General features: G+C 41.3%; 1 protein-coding gene and 1 long non-coding RNA gene across 4 annotated transcripts in view; one reads left to right on the forward strand and one right to left on the reverse strand.

Annotated features, from left to right (window-relative positions):
- The window catches only part of LOC105839103, a 354,738-nt gene that overhangs the window by 224,016 nt on the left and 107,857 nt on the right, over positions 1-22,865 (reverse strand). The window lies entirely within an intron of this gene.
- LOC118645559 lies at positions 2-5,932 on the forward strand. Its single transcript, XR_004963270.1, has 2 exons — positions 2-559; positions 3,227-5,932. It is a non-coding gene; the product is annotated as an uncharacterized LOC118645559 (long non-coding RNA).

Raw genomic sequence — 22,865 nt, forward strand, 5'->3', positions numbered from 1 at the left:
AACACAGCGAACCGTTAACGAGATACAAGTCTCGAAGTTTGTATCGCACCGTTAAGCTTTTATTGTAATATAATTTTCATATCATCTCATTAAGTATTACATATTATACGATCGATGTTTATTTCTCGAAGGAAAGGAGAAACTGGTGATGACGGATAAAGCGTGAAACGAGTATCCTTGAAGAATCCACGCAAAACGCACGAGTGGATTTGAGAGAGACGAAGAGAGGCAAGAAATGGTACCGGCGGGAGCGACGGCCATAAATCGAGGGAGACCGTCTTCTTAAATACTGGAGTATTTAAGAAGCCACAGAACAAAAAAGCAACCGAAATAAATAAAATCTGACACTAGGAAGGCGTACCATCACCATCACATTCACTATCGTTGTGTCATGAATAAAGCCTCACTCGCTCCAACGAGAGAGACAAAAATAATGCACAGAAACCCCCATCGGAACAGACCGAGAGGGTTGAACGAGGCTCGGAGCTTGTGTCGAAAATCGAGCCGAAGAAACCGGTTCGCACCTCGAAACCTGAAGACTGATCGGTACACATGTACAGTATGTTTCAGGAATGTTTGTATACAAAGTCTTTAAACCCTTGATATTAATGCTTTTTTTTTTTTCACAAAAATTAAATTTAAATGTAAAATTGAAATACGTTGATATTCGAAAAATATTAATTCTTTGTTTAAAAATACATGGTTATTTTCTATCCTCTATATTTTTCCTCTCAATTCATGAAAAAATCGTTAAAACTAAATAATAAGAGTCTTTTTTATAAAACTGTACAAATTTTTTACGTATGCCTGTTTAATCTCAATTCAATATTTATATTTCGAAAACAAAAACATTCTCAAAATAAGAATGGTGTTTTTTTTTTCTACGATATATATAATTAAAAAATAGTTATGTTACTGCGTTAAGAGAAAATTATTCTAAATTGTTCGAGGAGTTCGTGGATAAAAGCACGAAGAACCCGAGACACCCTGTATATACGCGGGACCCCGCCTTCAAAACCGATGTATCCGAGATCACATTGCGATTTCGCTTTCTTCACATGAGAACCCTTATCCAGAACGCTGCGAGGCACGATGAACAGCCGAGATGCCCGGACGCGATTAGCCGCGGCGACTTCGCGAAAGTCGACTCGCTAAAGTAACGTCCTTGTCTCCGCGTTCCTGTACGTGTAACAAGAGGAACGCTCGATCCGCGGAGATGGTCCAGTTAACGAGGAACGTGCGAGCCGACGAAATTATTGATTGCAACTTTCGCAGAACGATCACATTCAGCGAGCGCAATCGTCTAATCTGGTTTCTACGGGTCACCCGGTATACGTATAGCCGACACTTCGTAATTCGCCTCGTGAATCGGGAATGCCCCCGCGGGGCCACGGTTATATATATTACAGCTGGTAATGAAGACTCTCCACGGCAAGAGCAACGAGCTACCGAAGACGCCTTATTTATCGCTTCACCTCAAATATACAATTAACATGTTGAGAAGGCGTCCGGAGATGGCGGCATATCGCGCGCCGCGCCCGGCGGTCTTTCTCTTCGTTTTCTCTCCCCCTCACCTCCCTTCCTTCCTGCCAATTTCTTCAACCCCTTTTCTCAACGAGGAAAACGCACGCGGCAAGACCGAGGCTGACTCGCGCTCGCGCGCGCGCGCGCGCGCGCGCGCCTTTCACTTTTATTATCGTGGAGCTCGTTAGACCGTTCCAAGAATGTTAACCCGGAATTCGTCGCCGGAGGAAATTTAATGTCTCCCTATTTTTTACGGAACTTCGTTCGTAAATGCGAAAATGTGGCGACGGCGTCTACGGTAAATCCTAATGGAGTATGACGTAATTAATATACTCATTCTTCAATTTGTCTAGCGCTTAGTGCAGGACGTTATTACCTTGCAAAAATGATAAACTCAATTTTCCACGCTATTTAAACTTCATTCTTCGTTGCGTTGAGAATGTGTTCAATGCGAAATGCTGTGTACAATAATTTAGCGGCGGTCTAATTATTCGGAAAATCAGATTTTTGTTTAATTCATCCTTTCAGCGTGTTTGCACGCAGAGATAAATGTTTTTTTTTTTTTTACATTTGCGCATAAAAAAGAATGGGGATATACACGCATCAAGGATAAATAAAATACTACTGTAAATGCATCAGCGTTTTAAAATTTATAACAGACAACAAATATAAACGAATAAAACGTGCCGTCGTCAATAACAGTGAGTTTTCGGCTATCCATCCTGGTAGATTATTGGATCCTGCTTATCGTACATAAATCCAATGACAGATATAAAAAATATTGCACGAGACGTCGAAATAAAATATCATCGTCGCATATGTCGAATCTGCCATACGCGCAATTTCTCGACGCAATAAAAAAAAAATGCTCGTTACTTGACTCGTGATAGAATGTTCCGAATGAATGTATGATGCGCCGTTGACCCCGATGCAAAGACGCCATTTTTTCACGATGATGCCGGGTGACGTGTAGCATTATTAAATGTCATTAAAGTGAAACGCTGTTAGGGCTTACGGGAAATTGTACGAGGCAGTCAAATAAATTTCATGCTCATATATATTCGTATAAAATTCTTATATGAGAAAGAGAGAGAGAGAGAGAGAGAGAGAATTTTAATTTCAATTGTCGTTTCTTTAATTTATACAAATTATAATACATTACATAAAAATCTATGAGACTAAAAAAATTTTTCCTATTTCACGCGCAAATAAATTTTTAATAATTAATTATTATTGCAACCTTTTTACAATCATACTGTACATACTTTTTGTTTATTAAATTATACAAAATAACTCTAAGATAATTCAATTAATAATTATAATAATTGCGTTCTATGATATTTGCAATTCTTCGTTACAAAGCCACAAATCCCTTTAGAGAGTTATATCTTGCGCTATATCTCGCCAAGTATCGGAATGAGTTCATTTGTCCGACGCGATTTTTGCAGGCACGAGTAATACAGCGTTCGCAAAATTGATAAATGCACTCGACATTCATCTTCATCACTCATTTACGAGAACAGCGGATATGTTCCGATGGTAATGAAAGCATAGCAAACGATTGCGCGTTGCAACCTCAACCTCTACCTATAACTCATCCCGCCGCATAATTTGGCAAGGCTAACTTCCCCGTAGGGTGTCGAAGAGCAAATCGTACTCGCTCGGATCGTCATAAATATTAATAGAATCTCTTTTTTGGCAGGTTCTACTACGGAAGAAGATAATCGTGTTGTTTACGCTGGCAATAACAAGCTCCGTCGTCGTCGTCGGGACCTCGCTCCTATACGGCGGGGCCCTCGTTTCGAAACGGGGCCCCATAATTACGGGTGCTGGCTAAGATTCTCCCGGTGCAATCGGTACCCTGTTACGAAGTGTCCGAAATAACCTCGTTTCTCATTAGATCAACGCGTGTGTGAAAATTACAGCTATCAGCGAGATTAATCGAACCAATGTACGTATTTTACGTGGAACCATGTTAATGGAAAAATTACATCGGTAAGGCTGAAGCACTCGCGATTAATATTTCATAATAATTCATACAGATAATTAATGGTATACTTGGAAAGAATGTTGCTCGTGCTGTCTTAGTGGATATTAATTTTACTGGAGATCAATTTGATTTAGATAAAGTAAATTTAACGTTTGAGTAATAGAAATAGATTACCTACACACACATATTAACATATTAATACATAATAATAAAATTATATATAACTTTGTCAAATGATTTTATTCATTCCTATAATTTTTTCTTAATTGCATCAAGTAAAATTGTATCGTTTTATAATCGGACATATTCAATCCGGCTAGGCATTCAATCATGTAACAGGAGCCAGTTCGTGTGAAACTATCAGGTAACTCAATTGAATCCATTTACCTGCGGACAAATCGATTTTTTCAAAGTCGGTGGCTCAGATTTCCATTTGCTCGCCGGCGCAGTTTTGCCAGTTGGAAAACTGCAACTACACACAAAGGAAACCCGGGCTACGAGTTGCAATTTCTCTTTCGCAATTTCGAAATTATTAATTTAACTGTTTCCCCTTTAACGCTACTGCGCCCGCGGCTAATATTTCCCCGGTAGATAAAGAGCAGAGTGCGCGCAATAGGAACTACCGAATAAAGGAGACAAAAGCGCAAAATGAAAAAAGATGAAGAGACCGCGACACAGAGATGGAGAGAAACAGTAAAAGCGGAGCACGACGAACGTACCCTTGGTTACCGTGTAAATGAGGCGGTGAACAAAGTTCCGCGTGTAAACACCAAATAAAGGTGGATAACGCGGTTAGTTCCGGCCGCGCGGTTGCTCATGAAAATGCTGAACGACAGGCAACAGGAGTTATAAGGGACGAAAGTGATTCGCTTACAAAATCCATACGGTTGAAGGACTTTAAATCCGACCCCCGCGTTAGTTTCAAATGCGATGCTGATTTTAATTTACATTTCCACAGTTAAATTCTTACTTTTTGCTCGATGGCGTTTCTCGTGAAATTTAACATTTTCTGACGGCTTAATTTTAGCAAGGGAACAACCAACTACCTCCCGCAACATTACCTCCTTTTTTTCTATAATTTTAATTAAATTTCCGTGAAACGATGTTATAAAGCTTCGCGTATTTAACAACAGCACGTAATGACGTATATCTAAATTGAGTGAGAACACCGGCCATAACGCCAGAGTGACGAGTATTATTCATAACTAACCGCAGCCGAAAAGTATACGGCGATGTGCGCGGCGTTATAACTGAATTTTCCATTCCCCGAAGGGATAACAGGTTCGGTACATTCGATTTTCACGGCGTACTGACCTGTCTCAATGCTATCTGGTCCCTTCACCAATCAAATTAGAGACGCTCGGTCGGACAGCCGAATGAGAATCCTTGGTCGTTTTGTTATACATATTTTGTTTCGGCAGCGCGCAGTGTTGTGACAAGGGACAATTGCAGCTTAATTTATCGTTACATTAGCGCAAACGCACGCATCACGATCGCGAATGAAGTATTACACTCCATCATCATTCATCGTCGATTACCAAAGCTTGCGGTTGTCGCCGCAATCAATAAACATATCACTGGAAACTTTTATTCGTTAAAACAACCCAATTTTCTCTCTAAAAATTTTTTATTAACCGCTCGAAGATATCAATAATTAGAGAGGAACATTTTTTTAATGTAAAATCATGAAATAAACAAAAAAGTTACATTGAACGCAGATCTAGTGATGATTTGAAATATTGCTTTCTTACTCGCAGAGAATTTCATTATTTCAATTTTAACGAAATCAACTGCACTGAGAAAAAAATTCACTAAATGGAAATAAATATTTTTTTAAATAGTACCATGCAGAAGTTTTGTAAAAAATAAATAATATTTATTTTAACAAAGATAATACTTTTTTATAATTTAGAAAATGTTTAATATATTATCTTATTTGAAATAAATATTATTTATTTTTTTACAAAAAACTTCTGCGTGGTACTATTTGAAAAGATACTTATTTCAATTTGGTAAATTTTTTTCTCCGTGTACGTATCTTCGTATGCGAACCGTTAGTTTCGTCCAACGTACGTTTGGAACGAATAGATTTCCCGATTGACTGACTAACGCTGTAGAAAAGCGGACAGCGACCAGGGCAAGAGCCCAGACAAAAAGATGACTCGCGGATAACGGGCGAAGAACCGCGCTGGAAGATATAGAGCCCGAGCAATCTCTTACGGTTGAGTTCGCACCACCCAGGGGGGGAGCCTCCCTCGATCACTCCAAATAATCATCGCGAGACACACGAGGCTCTCGCATCATCGCCTCCGTGAAAATGAGAAAGTCGAGAGTAAAAATCTGCGAGAGAGGGAGCTTATGCTTTTGCACGTACACGCGCGCATGCACGGATCGCGAACGCGAACGAAAAAAAAAAAAGAAAAACAACGGAAGAAAAAAATATTCTCGAACAAAGCGAGAACGGGCCGTGAAATAACGATCCGGCATTTCTAATATCGCGGACAGGTGAGAAGAAGATTGATCTTGAAGGGTGCCATTATATAGGCGCCCGGGTGGAATAAAACGAAACTGTATCGCGTTCGCCGTCGAAATAAAACGCCCACTGCGTAAAATCGCGTTCACCCTACCGTTCGCGCGCGTAGCCGCAGCGTGCGGTTTCAATAATGAAATTTGTCGCATCGAGTTAACATTTCACTCGACCAGCGGGAACGATTCGCTTAACGTTTTTGGTTAAATAACGATTTAAATGGGACGTTAAAGAATTATGCGCCACTCTCCCCCCCCCTCCCCCAAATACATTGCGCGCTCAGCGGTGTATCGTGTTTCATTTATCAATGAATCTATCACGAATAAATAAACGGATTGTAACGACCAGCATGTACTTATGCATTATCATATAGAAGTGGTAAAATAATAAACTGCTTAATTTTTATCAGTCAAAGGGGATATTCTCTATTTCATCCTTGTAAATCTACGTTAATAAACCGGTCAAATAACGCGATTTTCGATGTATTGCAGAAATACGAATACATTCGTTTATCTCCCTCTCTTTTCCTCTGTCTCTTCGGACCTAATTCTGTTTTCCTACAAAAAAAAAGATCAATTCGTCAATTCATGACTTATTTTCTTATATAAATGAAATTTGTGGTAAATTATTATTCATGATATCGATCTCGTATAAAAACGTGATTTTTTGCTTTTCAATTATATACTATATGTGTACAGTAAAATTGCATAGAAATTCAATAATTAATCGAAGTTTAGAATCAAGAAGCCTCTTGATAGGATGCATTAATATATTTCGCGACGTAGCAATGCGTACTTTGTTTGCCGGGTTGTAGACTTAAATTATTCGAGCACTTTGCCAATCCAATCTCTTTTCCAACCTTATTTCTCTTTCTTTCGAACTTAGAAAACATGCGTATCCTCGAACGGTAGTTTCTGAAACTGCTTGAATTTAGGAACCAATTGAGTATACAACCAGGGAAAGGAAAATTGAATAGCTTCATTAGATACCAGGATAGCTGCCAGAAATTTCCGGCAGTTGGAAAATTCAATACAAGAAAAATATACAAATATATATACACAGAACTGTTTAACTATTGTAAAAATATCTCAAAATTAAACTTAAGACAGATCTGAAAATAATTATATAAGATGTCCAAGATAATTATTATAATGTTCTCATAAACGTGTTTTTGCAGTATGAACATCATGCATCCTAATAACTTTGATGATCCAACAAACAATTATTTTTTGTTCTCCAGCTAAATTTTAGATTATACTTCAACCAAAATCGTTCTTTCCGTGTATAAAATTCAAATATTATCGATGTCATGAGGTCAATCGTTTTTCTTAACTCGAATCGCGTGAAAAATCGCGCGATTTCGGGCACACCGTGTAGACATGTCGACGACGTTACCTAATGCATGTAAAGAGACGGAGTTGCATATACCCAAGGACCTATAAAATATTCTTTCGCATAAAGCGGGGCCACATACGTGCGCGGATAACCACGAGCGCCTTTACGCGTGCTTGACAAATAGCGTACATCGATACACCCGGCTGAATTAGCATTTCGCGAAGACGGGAAAAGGCAAAACGCAGGATACGTGGCAGCTGGCAGCGGCGTTGAGCAATCGAATTGTAGCTTTGTTGGGCAAAATCAACTACATAACTCCCAGGCTGTATTTACTTTCCGCGGGGGTAAGAGCGCGGCGAACTCTAACGTTCATTTGTCGAGAGTCATTCGAGTTGTTTGACTTGTTCAGTCGCTGCGTGGAGTAATTCTCCGTCGACGAGTTTACCATGCCCCGTCATTGGGAGTTGAGGTTAATCCGTCAAAGCTTACTTAGCGCAATTCTAGCATTTCTCATCAATATAGTGCAGACATGTGTATAGACACATACAATTCCTAGGTATCCATATGATTACACTTAACTCACCAACAAACCCCGTCTCGTCTTATTATCATTAAAACAAAGATTTTTACTGACATTTTACTCAAAAATATGCCGCTATTTTACTTTTCTTCAATGTTGATTCTTTTTGAACGCTTAGTCTCTTTGATAGTAAAAAACTAAGCGAGACTAAGCGCTATCAATTAACTATGTCAATGATCAATATTACACTTTTATTTTTAATTACATGTAAACTACATAGATCTCAAATTTACTAATACATTCATATATTTACGTGGAGAATAAACATTGTAAAAATGTGTAACATTGACTACTAGGGGATTAATTACGTAATGAGTTCAAATTATTTTTATTAAAATTTTACCTACGCACATAAAGTCATGTAAAATTCAAAGTTTAATGTAAACATAAAGATACAACTTAAGTTCTCCCTCTCTCTCCAATTATTATTGGTCCATCTTTCCTCCCATTTGGTTAAATAGATACACAATTAAACATCAAAGGCATCTATCCTTTTAGTACGAAACGTGACAACAATTGTTTCTCAGAATAACACGTTAGAAAAATAAGTTGAGCAGGCGGGTAAAAATGACCGTCTTATCGCGACGGTGCCGGAAATTTTCGAAAATATTTACAGACGAGCATGTAGGGCTTCGAATTCTGGACGGGAGGGCGTTAGCCGTGCTATATGTCGCTGGCGAAAACGCCGCGAGCCTTTTAAAGCCCTCTGTTATCCCTAGCAGGCTCCCGAAGGACACTCTTATCTACCGGCCGCTGTTTGCTTTGCGGATCTTAACAGGGTAACGTTCACCGCCAGAAACGGTCCAGGAGAATTTCTACATCGATTGGCCGGACGATGAGAAGGCGCGCGCGAAAGAAAGGAAGGAAGGAAGAAAGGAAGGAAGGAAGGAAGGAAGGAAGGAAAGAAGACAAGTAGTAAAATAACAGGAGCGAAATGCGCGAGGGAGAAAACGGGAGAAGAAGAAGGCTGACGGGCCCGGCGTGCCCGGCCTCGAAGAGAAGGTAGGGCCACCATTCGGATAAGACGACAATCCGCTGCGCAAATGCCACTGGGATTTAGATCGGACGTCTCTAATGGCAGCGGGATTTCAATGGCAAATGGCACCTGCCAGATCTTCCACCGCTTGTTTGGCCAAAGGATTTGCGAAGTCTGACGGGACGGCCGCGCGCTCTCTCTCTCTCTCTCGCGGCGAGGTATCCAGAAAAAAATTAAAGGCCCGCTAAAAAATTCCGTTAATCTGGATCTATTCCGCCCGACTGACCGTCCATCGTCGGAAATGGTGGCTGTTACGTGGCTGAAAACTAAATGGCGGAAAAAACTACTTGCATGTGACAGGGTTGACAGAAGAAATATTGTGTTACGTGTGATTAAAAGTATCAAATTGCAATTTTGTATCGAATTTTATTAATTTGTTCAATTTGTACTTTTTAATTAAGTACGCGGAGAGAATTTTCTCTTAAAATTTATCCTCAAAATCTGATAATTGTAAAATAATGTGTGACCTCGAGAAATTTTACTATACTGTTTCGTATAATTTACTAAAAATATAGTAAATTTTACTAAAAAGTATAGTAAAATTTCTCGAGGTCACACATTATCCCATTATCCAATTATTAGATTTTGAGAGTAATTCTCCCCGTGTATAAATTAATAACAACTAAGAATATCTCTCTTTACTTTCGAGTAAAATTTTTTCAAAATAAACGTTTAAAATAAAAAATATTGCGCCCCAAATACTGCGCGTGCACTCTCACTAATTTGCTTAACCATTTATCCTTGACAATTTCGGAAGTCTAGTGTTATTTTTATTAAGATATTTCTTATATTACTTACGTACACACACATGAATATCACAAAAAATACTATCACGAGAGCGATAACGAGAACTAATGAAGACGGTCTGACGATCTTCCAATTCAACCCCGTTGAACTGATCACCGAAACAGAAGCGAGAAAAAAAACTGCAACCTGTGCAATCTCGATAAGGCGGAAGCGTCGTCGCCCGAACCCGATTCGAGCGAGCATCGTGGCGAGCAAACAATCTAACAAGCAAAAAAGTCCCTTTTATAGCACGGATGCCCAATGCTTGTTAAGGACGCCCCGGTTCTGGGCCGCTTTCTTCCACCGGGAGAAGAGAAGGTGAACCAGCAAAAGGGGGGAAAAGAGAAAGAAAGAGAGAAACGCGAGGGCGAGAGGAGTGACGAGGGAGCCGCGTCCTTCGTTAAGAGACGCCGGCGTGGCACCTGGTGCACGATTACGCCGGCAATACGCGCACATGGGGTTCACCGATCGCAGTTCGGGGTTGAAGAATGGGGCTGGATGCCCGACGACATCATGACGGATGGGAACGTCAGTGTCTGCGCCTCCCAAGTCGAGAAATGAAGGAAACGGCACCACCGCCATGCGTCGAGTGCGTTTCGTTCGTTCGCTGTCCACTTCCGACCTCGGCGCGGTCTTGCGATGCCAAAGTTTCGTGTCACCATCGATCATCCGGCGATCGCATCTCGCGTGCGTTACGGGGGAAAGAGGTGCTGTGTAAGGGTCAATCGCGATCGAGAAGGATAATCTTACTTTTAGGGAACGCAACGTCGAATTAATACGTGAGGCATTAAGAGAGAATCGAGAATGGAGATTGTGATTATTAAGATAAAAAATAAGATATATGAATTTTACAGGATTTCGTCAGGTAAACAATCGTGCATATAAATAATTTCTAAAATTAAAACGTAAAATAATATATGTGACAGTTGATTCTTCAAGAATAAGCAATAATCCTAACAATGGAAATAAAATTCGAAAATGTCAAATGTTTAGGTAACCAAAACTAACTGTCCAGCATAAAAAAATTTATTGTTAACTTTTAATTTGTAACTTCCAATTTTTGTTAAATTTTGTCTGATATCAAAAAGTGCCGGAGCGCTATTACGAAAGTTTCTCGCAAGACATAAAGCACCGCGACGGAAAAACCAAAGAGGAAAGGCCACTCGCCTACGACAAAAGCTCTCTGCTGAATCATTACGCCCTTACGAGCCCTTTGATTTATATGTGGGGAACGTCGCTCTTAAAAGACGACAAAGAAATTACTCGGCATTCGTAGGCTCGCTCTCTTCGGCGTCGGCGAAGGGTCGCGGAAGCATCGGCCGTCATAAAAGCAAACTTCTACGACAGCCCAATTTCGCAGGACCTTAAAGTCGCGGACAACTACTCGCACTTCTAAAAAACCAATAAAAATCGAATTGCCGGTATAAAACACTTGCGTCATGTGGGTAAAATGCGAAAGAAATCGGATTTTGATCGGGAATCAAACGGGTTTGAAAACGGTCTTTCTGACAATGAAAACATATAAAGAAATGGAAAACACGTAAAAAGTAATGGCAAAGTATAATTATTCTGTGAAATTTTAGAGAATTCAAGAAAAAAACTAGTATGAGATTCTTCGTCATCGACTGCAGAAAGAAAAATACTATAAGAATGCCATAGAACACAATCATAAGCGAGTACGCATGGAGAAATGTTACTCTCGTCTTCTCGCGCTAATAGGAGAAGGAAAATTTGATGGGTTTTAATCCTAAATGGTATTCGATTAACGAACACCGTCCCTCGATAATCCATTATGGTTCTTGCATCCTCCCTACACGCATCCCGTCCCGTGACTCGTACGTTTTCTGGAATTTATCAGACCGGATTGGATCGTAAATGGGTTTTATATGGTACTCCTGCCCGAGGGTGGACTGCAAAAACGCATTCGAAGGTAGAAAACATACGGCATGACGAAGTATCGTCATCAATGAAACGTTGAAATACAATTGTGCAATGTGCACATTCGAAGCATTAAATTCCTCATTAAATAAAAAATTTATTTTTACACATATGCCATTTTTGTATTCATATTTAGATGTTGTATATTTTTTACGGCTAATTACAAAGCAAATAAATATATTTATAATTAACGCATAACTAATCATTTAAATCTAATTACTTGAAACAATTAGAATTAAAATACATAAAAATGCAATTTTTCCAAATTAATTATGTACATTATTCCTTCAAACACTCATTACTATCACCATTTTAAAAAAAATACACGGAAGTATTCGATAACTTTTGGGATCGACATCATTAGGGCAGTGAAACGTGAAGTTGTGGATTCGAGTGGAGACGGTAGCGAGAGTCCCTTCAAAGCCAGGGAGCGAAAAAGGGCTCGTGAAGGCTAGCGCCGGGCCTACGACATATTTACGCACTTGCGGCGGTCGTGCCAAATTCCCGCACACCACCGCAATGGGGCACGAGAGTGACGACGCGGATACGTTAAGGGCGCTGGGAAAAGGGCGGGGACCCCTTTAATCTTCGCGGATCAAAACGTCGCGGCGGTATGGGAGACGTTCCCTCACCCAGGAGGTACGTGATTGCTTCGTGTATTCTAGTGGAAGCCTAACGGCATTTCAAAGGGATGGGCACCGCAAGGAAAATTGCATTGTAATTAAAACCACCGTCACAGCCGCCGCATCCTTGTTGCATAGCGCTGCAACGCGACCGAAAGTGCAAATGCGTCGAATGCGTTCATATCACACATTTATACACGATAACATTTAATAAGTTACAAGATTTCACATTTGTGATACGCGTGATCAACGAGAAAAGATTGCACGAAAAGGAACTTACCAACTGAAATAAAGGAATTAGAAAGTAGAGGAAGCTTACAGGAAGAAAGACATAAACTTGCTTATATCACGGAAAAAGCGATCACTCTGAAATGAATATCTATTACTGTCCGAATAAGTACATTAAAACGAAGATAATGGTCAAGACGAGCGATAAATTAACTCTAACGAACCATAAATTTAAACGTAATCGCCTTCGGACTTTAACTGGCTCTTAATAAGCCACGTTAATTCGATCGTCATCGAGCTTCCTTTCAATTTCTTGCCATGGCAAAGATACAAATTTACTTACGCGAATTTAAATTGTTAACAGATTATATGCCAATTCAGACGTTGAGAAAAATTCTATAACATTTGGTTACCGTTAAATAAAAGAATTCTCTTTTTTTTCTTCCCTTCGTGTTTATTCCCTTATATAATTACTATTATATAATATATGTACAGTTAATTCAATTCTTAATTTTATTAATTACTCAATTAGTCAATAAAATTCATTTGATTGATAATTTGAAGAATGTTTATCGAAACAATCTTTCGTCGGTTTACTTAGCCGACGTTAATAGAAATAATTTCTTTCGAGACGAGGGAGGGACGGAGCATGCCAGTGTCATCCCGACGAAATGAGTTTCGCTTCGGTAACGCAATTTCGTGCACGAGCAGGAGGAAAACTGACCCTCGCAAACCCGGAAAAGGTCATCTTCGCCCTTCGGTTTTAGCAAATGCATTCTACCCTCCACGCCATAAACGGATTGTTTAGCATTGATTAAAGCGCACTGCGGATTTCTGTGAAACGCTTATTTGCTCATCGCACTTACCCAGATCCTAGTTCATCATGACTGTCTATGCGACAAGAGTGATATCTCCGAATGCGTTTAGCTGGAATGGTTTATGTCCCGTACAGCCCAGACCGGGAAAAATTGCTTCCAATCGGCCCCTGACACGTCGAGGGTGTGGATCGAAATAGTATCGAAAAGGCTCATAAATCCTTAATTAAAGCGCATCTCGATTAAAACGAAATGTATTGTGCACAAGAACATAAGACGTAATCAATACGGCTAAAAATTATTCGGAGTCTCCGTAAAGAATTATGGAGAATTTGAAATAAAACTTATTCATAACAGCGAGTGTTTTTAATCCTAGAGTGCTACTCGCACATATTTTTTTACATTAATATTGAATAAATCACCCATAAAATTTAAAATTTTTTCACATCTTAAAAAATTCTTTCTTTTATCTTTTTCTACTTTATAAATTGCGACATGTTACAAAAACTAAACTAATATTATCACGTAAACAAAATCTCATTAAATATTACTTTAAGCTGTCAAAATTTTAATAAAAACTGTTAAATTTGGATGGCCCTTGGATGAAAGTGCACTCAGCAACACTCCGGGATTATAATATTGCATTTTTGATACGCTCCTCGTACGCCATTTGCTCCTCGATACACAGCTCGATATACTATTACCGAGCACGAAACTTTGTGTACGTTCTGCGTATTCGCAAAAGTACTGATTTTCGCCGTGGAGATACTCCGGTTAGGATTCTTACAAGAAATTTCATGTGTGTCGTAAAATATACGGGTTCTTCTCTTGTCGCAATTTCGAGCAACCGACTAGATAAAAATACGAGAGAGTTACTCGCGTGTTTTATACCGCTTGCAATGTCTTGAAACGTTCGTTCTCATATCTCTTAATAACTATGGGCTCCTTTATTTTCGATTACCCGGAGAGTGCTCGGGAGAGACTGCGTCTTTTCACTTTTTCGGGATGACTATTTTTTTTTCCTGAGCGACGCTCAAGGGGGATAGACTTGCATAAAAGAAAAGTCTTTCCGCGCGTATTATGCTCGCCTAATGCGCGCGACTGGCGCATAATGCACGTCAGATGCCGCGCTGTACATGTGCGAACAACCTTCGTAACGAAGCGGCTTTGCCTTTTTCTCTCCGTCCTGTGACACGCGACGTGCATGAATATTTTAAGCTCCGAAAACTCGCATAGAGAGAATTATCATTTTATATGATAAATATAAAGAGAACAAGCTTATGTTCTTTCTCATGTAAGACAAAACACCAACTCTTCGTGAAGTACAACATTAAGGATGACAGTAAAAACGCTAGTGAGGTCAGTCAAGAAGCTTACTTTATCTGAATAAATAAAGCGCTCAAAAATTAATTTTCCCAACTTAACTCCCTATAAAATGATAAAATTATTCCAGAAGAAAAAGCTTAAGTACGGTATCTTCTTCAGACTCATTTCGATGAATACTGGGATAAATGCCAAACACACGGTGTCTTAAACAGCGCATGTCGAAGAGTCTCATCGACGCTGACAAAAACATTTCTCTCTATACAAGACTCGCTATTCACGCGAAGTCTTATAAGTAGCGTTATAATTAGACAGAATAATTAACTTCTCGATGCACAAAGAAAAATGATGAGACAAAGATCCCCCCAACGACGATCGGGACGACACGATAAAGCGGAACGAGAGATCGTTTCGGCCCAAAGGAGGAAAAATAATCTCCCTTTGTTTATCATCGCCCGTTTGATGGGGAGGGGAAGCGGGCGGAGGGACCACCCATGGACGCCCCGTCGCGCTTCTCTCTCGAGCGGAAGTAACGGCGGGGGTGAGTGCGCGGGAGTTTTTATGCGCTCCACGACAATTAATTACGCGGCGCGGGGTGGAATCGCGGCCACGCGATTCGTGGATCCATCAGAAAACAAGCCGCCGGCCGATGTAGCGCGCACTTACGGCGAGCGGGCCTCTCGTTAACGCGTGTAATTAACGGACCGCTATCGGCTAATTATCGGCGTGCGCGGGGGGGTGCGTCGACGAATTTCTGGGGATCCGCTGATTACCACCGCTAATCTGATTAGCTAAATGCGCGGCGCTTTCCCTCTTCCCCCCCCCCCCCCCTCGGTGCTTTTCTCAAGCCGTACACCGGGCGAAACGTTCCTTCTTCTCTAGCCGTGCGTGTCGCGGCTGCGTATCACGTAAAAATGTCGTTAATGCGATAGATCCGGGTGGTCCCTCTCTCGCGATTCGAAAGCATTTCGGACAAATTGCATCCCGACACGCGCTCCTCCGCTCGGCGCGGCGCGTGGCCGCCCGTGGCTTCTCTCGTGACCGTATGAGTCGTGACCGACGCGTGCGAGGGATCAAACACGGCTATAAGAGTCGCGGTTAACCCTCCGACGTACCCCAGGGACAAAACGATCCCGCATGTGTTCCACAAAGTCCTTTATCACGCCTTGACGAAGAATCTCCAATTATAGAAATTTATTACTATGAATCAGTAATAATATTTATGGAAAGAATGTAATATTTAAATATCCTCTTTTATTCCCTGACAAAACAATTGCACAGTAGAAAACATTTTGAGTTTATGTCGTTTAAATATTCTGTGTTAAATCTAACTCAAATTTTGCAACTGTACAAGAAAAATTGTTATTTAAAATCATAATTGAAACTATGTCAACCTATAATTGTGCGAAAAATTTTTATAATTAAGTAGGGGAAGTGCATGCGATCGACGCAAAAAAAAAAACAAACATCGACATGGTTCTCCATTTTATCATCACGCGGAATCACGTGATATAATGACGCAACTTGGAATTTCGAGCTAATTGGTTCTTATTGCAAACGTAAGATTTACATCGTTTCAAAAGCAATTCTTAAATTGTGCGCTTCTCGTTTCCTGCAATTTTGCTCTACTGCGAGAGTATTCTCGTTTGCAATTTCCATAAAATCGATATAGCAACCGATTCCCGGAAGCTCGACATTTCGCTTACGTGCAAACGGAATAATGAGCGTTGGATGCGCGAGCCGAGGAATGACGTCCTTCTCATTTCTAACGATTCACTAGAGATTTGATCTTCCTGACGGAAGCGAGCTCCAATACCGCTTAATGGCCTGGGAGACAGGCGCCATGACGATCTCCATACGGCCCTTTCTTTCCCTCTCATCGGCGTGAGAGCATCGAGACCCACCCCGCCCTCCATCCACCCTCGTCGAAGCCGTGATTTGATTCCGGGGACTCATCTTCTCGATTGGGGGCGCACTAACTTTTCAATCAGCCGTCAACTCCGCGGTTGTAAGAGGGTGGAGCGGTAGAGGCCGTCCCCTCCGTGGCGAGCGTCGGAATCTCTCACTGAGACTGTATCGTGTTGCCCAGTGGTATCGTTACGTTTAAAAAAAATGTTTGGCGTGATATCTTAAAGAGTACACTCTTTTACACTTGCAGTCGCACTAGTGCAGCTTTAAACTGTCCAGTTAGGCAATGAGGCAATCTGGGGCGATATAAAACGATAGGCAATAAAAACAATCGATCAATTATTTATTTTGTTTCCGACATCTTCCAAATTAAAGCACAGTACAGCAAAGCAAAGGGAAATCATTTGTTTTTCCAACAAGATAAAGAAATAACTAAAGAATATCAAATTTTGCATCCCTTAGAATTTTGAGAATTTCAGCCATAAGCGACATGATATTTAAACAATAACGTTTTATCCTTCTATCTTGATCCGTCTATATTTCTATTCAATATTATTTAAAAAATTATTTCCGAAGAAGAATCTTACAAGATCGCAATGTAAAATACCAAGATCAATGACTTTGAACGCTATTTATTGGTAAAAATAAATTAGGATGATTTATAGCGCGACTGCTTTCGTCGCAAAGAAAAAAAGCGTGCATGAAAGATACTCTCACGAGACATACGCAACAGCACGCCATGAATCGCGGGTGGGTGCATACAGTTACTCGCCGGCGGCGTGGGAACCGCGAATATGCGTTCTTAAATGCCGATCTGAAATTTGCACACACACACACGACCCGACGCCATTAAAGTGGAAATAACGGAAAGAGAACCTTGCCAAAGATTCTTTTGAACGCCTCGATATTTCTGAATTATGGCACATGCATATATCATCACTATATTCCCATATTAGAGACTGTCAGGCGTGCCGAAGCGATCGTGCTAAACTAATGTTTCTCAGCATGCTAATTGCATAATATTGCCCAAGTTTATTTATTCCAATTTTACATTCCCTGATACATATCTATTTTTGATAATAAATGAAAAATGAGCTTTTTTTTTAAGAACCGAGGTGCAATTCACTTTCGAAGTCCTGAAAAAGTAGGTATGTGAATAGACTTCATTATAATGCTGCTCGCTGTTCGTTGCATTAAAATTAAGCAACGCCACTGCGCGGCGTGTAAAAACCGATCAAATTTCGGGGGAAGAATGTGAAGCTTTTATAGGGAAAACCGCAGCGGCGCACGAAAAAAAAAAGTGGCATGCTGGGCTGAAATCGTCGCAAATGAGACGGGCCGCGAATTCCGTCGGAATTCCTGAACATGGAAATCCGACGAGCACACGTCGATCCGACCACAATATATCGTGTCCGAGGGCCCTCGCGCCCACGGCCGTTTCGAGAGGAGCGAGGAAGTTTTGTCGATATCCGCGCACATTCTCCGACCCTATATAACGAATTCCAATACGTCACGCAGAGTTTAATATCGAAATTGCGAATATTAACTCGCTTAAAATCATTTATCGCGCACATTACTCGCTAATAACGCATCCGTACCGTTTGGTGAGCGCGGACGTAACACGAGTATTCCGCGATACATAATGGACCGCAAAATACAACAGAATAATAGATGAATTGCTGATTATCATTTTATGAAACGACGAGAAGAATTTTACGTTTAAAATTCCCAATTACGATCATTCAGAAATTTTCTCAATTCGGTGATACGCAGTTGTATCGCAATCGACAGCTATGTAAAAGTACACTATTATATATTGATAATTTCCAATGTTATTAAATACTCATTATATATTCAGTTACGATAATTAATTTATTAATAATATGAATTCTTAGATTAAAATTTATTAATCACGTTATAAAATATCAAATTTTTGTCGACAAAATGTTATTTTCTCAGTAAGAGCCTGACATACGAAAATGACAATTACTTTCTTCTTCTTGTTAATTTTATAAGAATGAAAACTTACGGCAAATCAAAAATTGAACGAAATAGCTTACGGAAAAATAGGATGATTGCTTCAACCAGGGCCAAGGGAAAGGCAAATGGCACGATCGCCGACAACGAAAGTACGACGACAACGATTATTTCACTTTCCCAGCAAATGGCACATAAACATAGCTGCAGGGTGCAGAGAAAGAGTCGACAACGGCAAGCAACTCCGAGTTAACCAACCGAATAGAAGTATGATTTATAAGAAGGAGGAGGTTACTTCTCAGAAAAACGAGTTCTTGCAGTTCGTGAGGCTCCGACGGGAATATCGACCTTGGAAAACTGTATGTCTGTTGCAGTTTCGTTATTTTATATTTATTTAATAAAAAATCAACTGCGACAATCTTTTTTACAGTATTAATAAATAAATTTTTTTTTCTTCTGTATAAAGAATATTTATTTCTTTGAAAAAAAATACGGGAGATATTTTCAAGTTGTTCAATTTTTTAAATAATTGTTCTCTAATCTTATTTTTTCCCTGAAAGACATTTTTAATTGCATAATTAATGTCTTTTAATTTTTATTTTAAAATAATAAAAAAACAATAAATAAAATATCGTCAAACATTATGCTAAAGTGTCAGATATTTTATAAATACTCTACTTTTGTATTTAAGCTTTGCGATTTTCGCTTATATATATATATATCATTGCATTTGTACCCTGTTATCGAAGCACTTGCAAAGTTTCCATTTCCGTCTTTATCCGTTCCCATCGGAAACCCCACTAACCAGGCGGCGCGACGTAACGCAAAATGCGGTTTGTCGCAAGAGTAACAGTTTCCTAATACACTTAACGATCTCCGTGCTCCTTCGTATCGTTCGCTGTTTCACGGTCATTTCTCTCCGACCCTGAAATTAGTGGGGCGGAAAGATACGCGAATCTCGGATATATTCCCGGCGAGCGGCGGGCAACCGCCCAAAACACTCCCGCTACCGCGTTTCCGGAAGCGAGAGGGGTTTCCCCCGGGGGTGGAGAGGGCGAGGGAGGATTTACGACCGCTTTGTTTCTCGTCAGACGGTCGGGAAAAAGAAGCCGATGCACGGCCGGATGAGATTGCAACTCGATACACTCGCCTTCGGCCCAGGAGACTTCATTAATACGTGCGGGTTCGCACGTTGATGCGAGGTGATTCCCCGAGGCCGGCGGCGGCGGCGGCGGCGGCGCGGTGGCCGCCCGTTTCTCGGCGATAACTGGAAACTCTCTACGCCGTCCACTACACCACCGCGGGAGATTTGTTACGGGGGATATCCTTATCGTCTGGCAACCGTGCGTGTGTAATTACAGAGCGCTGCTTGCACAGCGCATCGCGTGTGCGCTCGTCTATATACGCACCGGCAAGGCTCTTGCAAAGGTCCATTTGCGCTTTTCACAAATGCGAGAACAAGCGAGGCAACAAACGCACCCGGAGCGGGATACATACACCGCGTAATTGGTTTGCATTGTTAAAATTGTCGAGAGGGTATACAGATCAATTTTGCATACGGTTTTCTAAGGAATTTACGATTTTTTTGCGAGCAAACATTGTTTCTTTGCCAAGTGTCAAATATCGCATTAGCGTATGTGTATAAACAATGAGATTTTTTTTTAATGTAAAGGAAAATAATCATTCGATTACGAGCTTCTTAAGAATCTCCGCGTACAAAAGTTCTTTCTTCCCTTTCGCCGTCCTTTCGTCAAAGGGAGGATCGCTCGACCAATTTCGATTAAGTTCGAAAGAGAGCCTTTCGCAAGCCGCGTTAGGGAGCAATTACGGAGGAGGATTAATTGCGGCCGCACGCCGGGAAAAATAAGTCCATAAATTAACAGCGGCTCCACGTCGTGCTTCCTTTTCCTCCCGTTCTCTCACTTTCGATCCAACCCCCGCGGAAATCCACCCCCATGCCCAATCTTTTCTCTCGACACGGATAACTTATTGCCCCGACAACGCACTATGCATTTCCGAAGCGATTAAGCTGCCACGCGGCTTTTTTGCATCTCCTTCCCTCTCTCCTTTCTCTCGCTTTCTCTCGTCGCCCTCGCCGGCACGTCGTTACGATTGCGCGGCGGGAAACTCCGGGAAAAGTTTCCCGCGGGAGTTTGTGACACACCGGGTAGACAGCGATCCATTTCTGCCCGCCCTGTATCGCGCCGTTCCGCGTTTTCCGCGAGTGTAATACCAAACGAATTCCAAGAGACCTCGCTGAAAACGTCAATGGGAGTATCCTGCCATTATCGTGACCTTTCAGAAGCGGCTCTTCTATCGACGCTTTTACGTCCCCATCTAATTGTGAACTTTAAATTAAGTGCCGATGTATTTAACCGATTGTGAGCAAGATACGCTTGCAAATTGCGCTTTTCTCGACTTGCCAAATGTATCGGAAGGGCGCGAAGGTGTCGCGGATTCCGAAGCCGGGGGAGGGCGCGCGCGCTTGTTCCGAACCAATTCTTCCTCCGCCGCCTGCGTCGCGGAGGGCGAAGGTCCGTGGCCATTGGAAAACGCTGACTGGGAAGTAACTGCCCGGCGGTGAGGGACGTCGACGCTTTTTTTATGTGACACAAAGTAGCACTTTACCAAATGACCCGAATCTTTTTAGGGGCGCCGGGAACCGGCGTCGTTGACACCGCGCGAAATCGCGCGCGAGAGCAAGATCGGGAATTCGTTTCCTGGAGATTGGGAAGCCACCATAAAGGCTGCGTCGCGCGACGACGAATTCCCCCACCGCTCCCCGAACCCTCTCACATTTGCTCCCCCCCCCCCCCGCTCGCAAATGGACGTGCATTAATTTCATAGTTCGAAAGTAATCGCGATTTCTTCATCGATTCGAATGGTTCGAACAACGCGACGTTTCTTAAAAAACCAATTCGATTATGCGTCAATAAGTAGAAATGTAAAAGCAAAAGAGTGCGGCCTTAGAAAATAAAATTCTTCTAGTTTCTACTTCCCTTTTCGTTTTCCAACCTGCAAAGACAGGTCATGTATCACGCTTCGAGCTAGGAAAGAAAGTAGAAGTTTTTCTCAAGGAGTTAGGAAGAGTCGTTTAGAGAGTCTCTTCCGAATTTCTCCTCAAAATTCAAAACGTGCACTCGATCCAAATCAAACAACTTTGCAGGCAGCGAAGTCCGCGATCGAATAGCTAGTTTAATTGGATACCCGAATCCGTGGCAGGGATGACCTCAAGAAAAGATCCCTTAAACAAAAGAGTTTGACTTTGTATCGAATAATCAATGTGAAACTCTAGAGTTTAAATAAGAATTACCATTTTTAGCTGTTAACAAACTTGACTCACAAAATTAATAAATAATAAACTTGGAAAAATACCGTACGAGTAGCAAGACAAAAAAAAAAGAGGGACGACAGTCGGCGCCTGTAAATCTCATCGCGTCGACACTCGGTAAGGGTCTCAACGACGTCGTTAGAAAAACGTGGGGCGGAATCGAGTCAATCTCTGGTGGCAAGTGCACCATTCGTTCCGGCGCGTATACGCGCGCGCAGGTATGCGCCACGATATATCCGGTTTATAAATATTAAACCGAGATCACGAGGGGACCCGGGGGGGTAGGTATCATAACCTCAAGACGACGAGCTGCGCATTGAAGAGGGGATCATGAAGGATTTGCGGACCGTATCCTCGTTCCGCGATATTACCCCCTTACACCCTTGCGAGCGGACTTATTGCTCGAGCATGCACACAGCTCTCTCGCAATATAACTCCGCGGTATTATCCGCGGTATTATGGCGATGTATCGCACGCGTGACGCTCTTGAATAATAGTGTTAGAATCGCCATGGAAAGTTTGTACGAAAACAGAGTGGCGGCCAACAATACCAATTTCGAATCGCTGACATATAACACCACGATTGTAAAGGAGATGAAAGAATCACTGAGTGCTGATTGATTCTTTGCCTTTAATTCTCCTTCTCGAGAGTTGAAATAGTAGAACTCCAAATAACATAAGGTATCGTGAGAAATTACAATACCTTTGCGTGAAATTTGCCACGTGCGTTGAACATGTAGCACATAGAAAAAACTTGAGCACACACTGAGAAAATCTATACTAAGAAAAAAAATGTTTTCCTTAATTTTAATAAACCATGTGTTTCAGCCTACACTGTGAACGTTAAAAATTTGTTAAACCGTTACAATAGCAACACAGCCGCGTGTTTCCGCGCCATAGCAAACGGAGAGTCTCGTTCCGAATTGATTTTCCGCTGCGAATCG

This window comes from Monomorium pharaonis, chromosome 5, assembly GCF_013373865.1.
Source record: "Monomorium pharaonis isolate MP-MQ-018 chromosome 5, ASM1337386v2, whole genome shotgun sequence".
Classification (NCBI taxonomy): domain Eukaryota; kingdom Metazoa; phylum Arthropoda; class Insecta; order Hymenoptera; family Formicidae; genus Monomorium; species Monomorium pharaonis.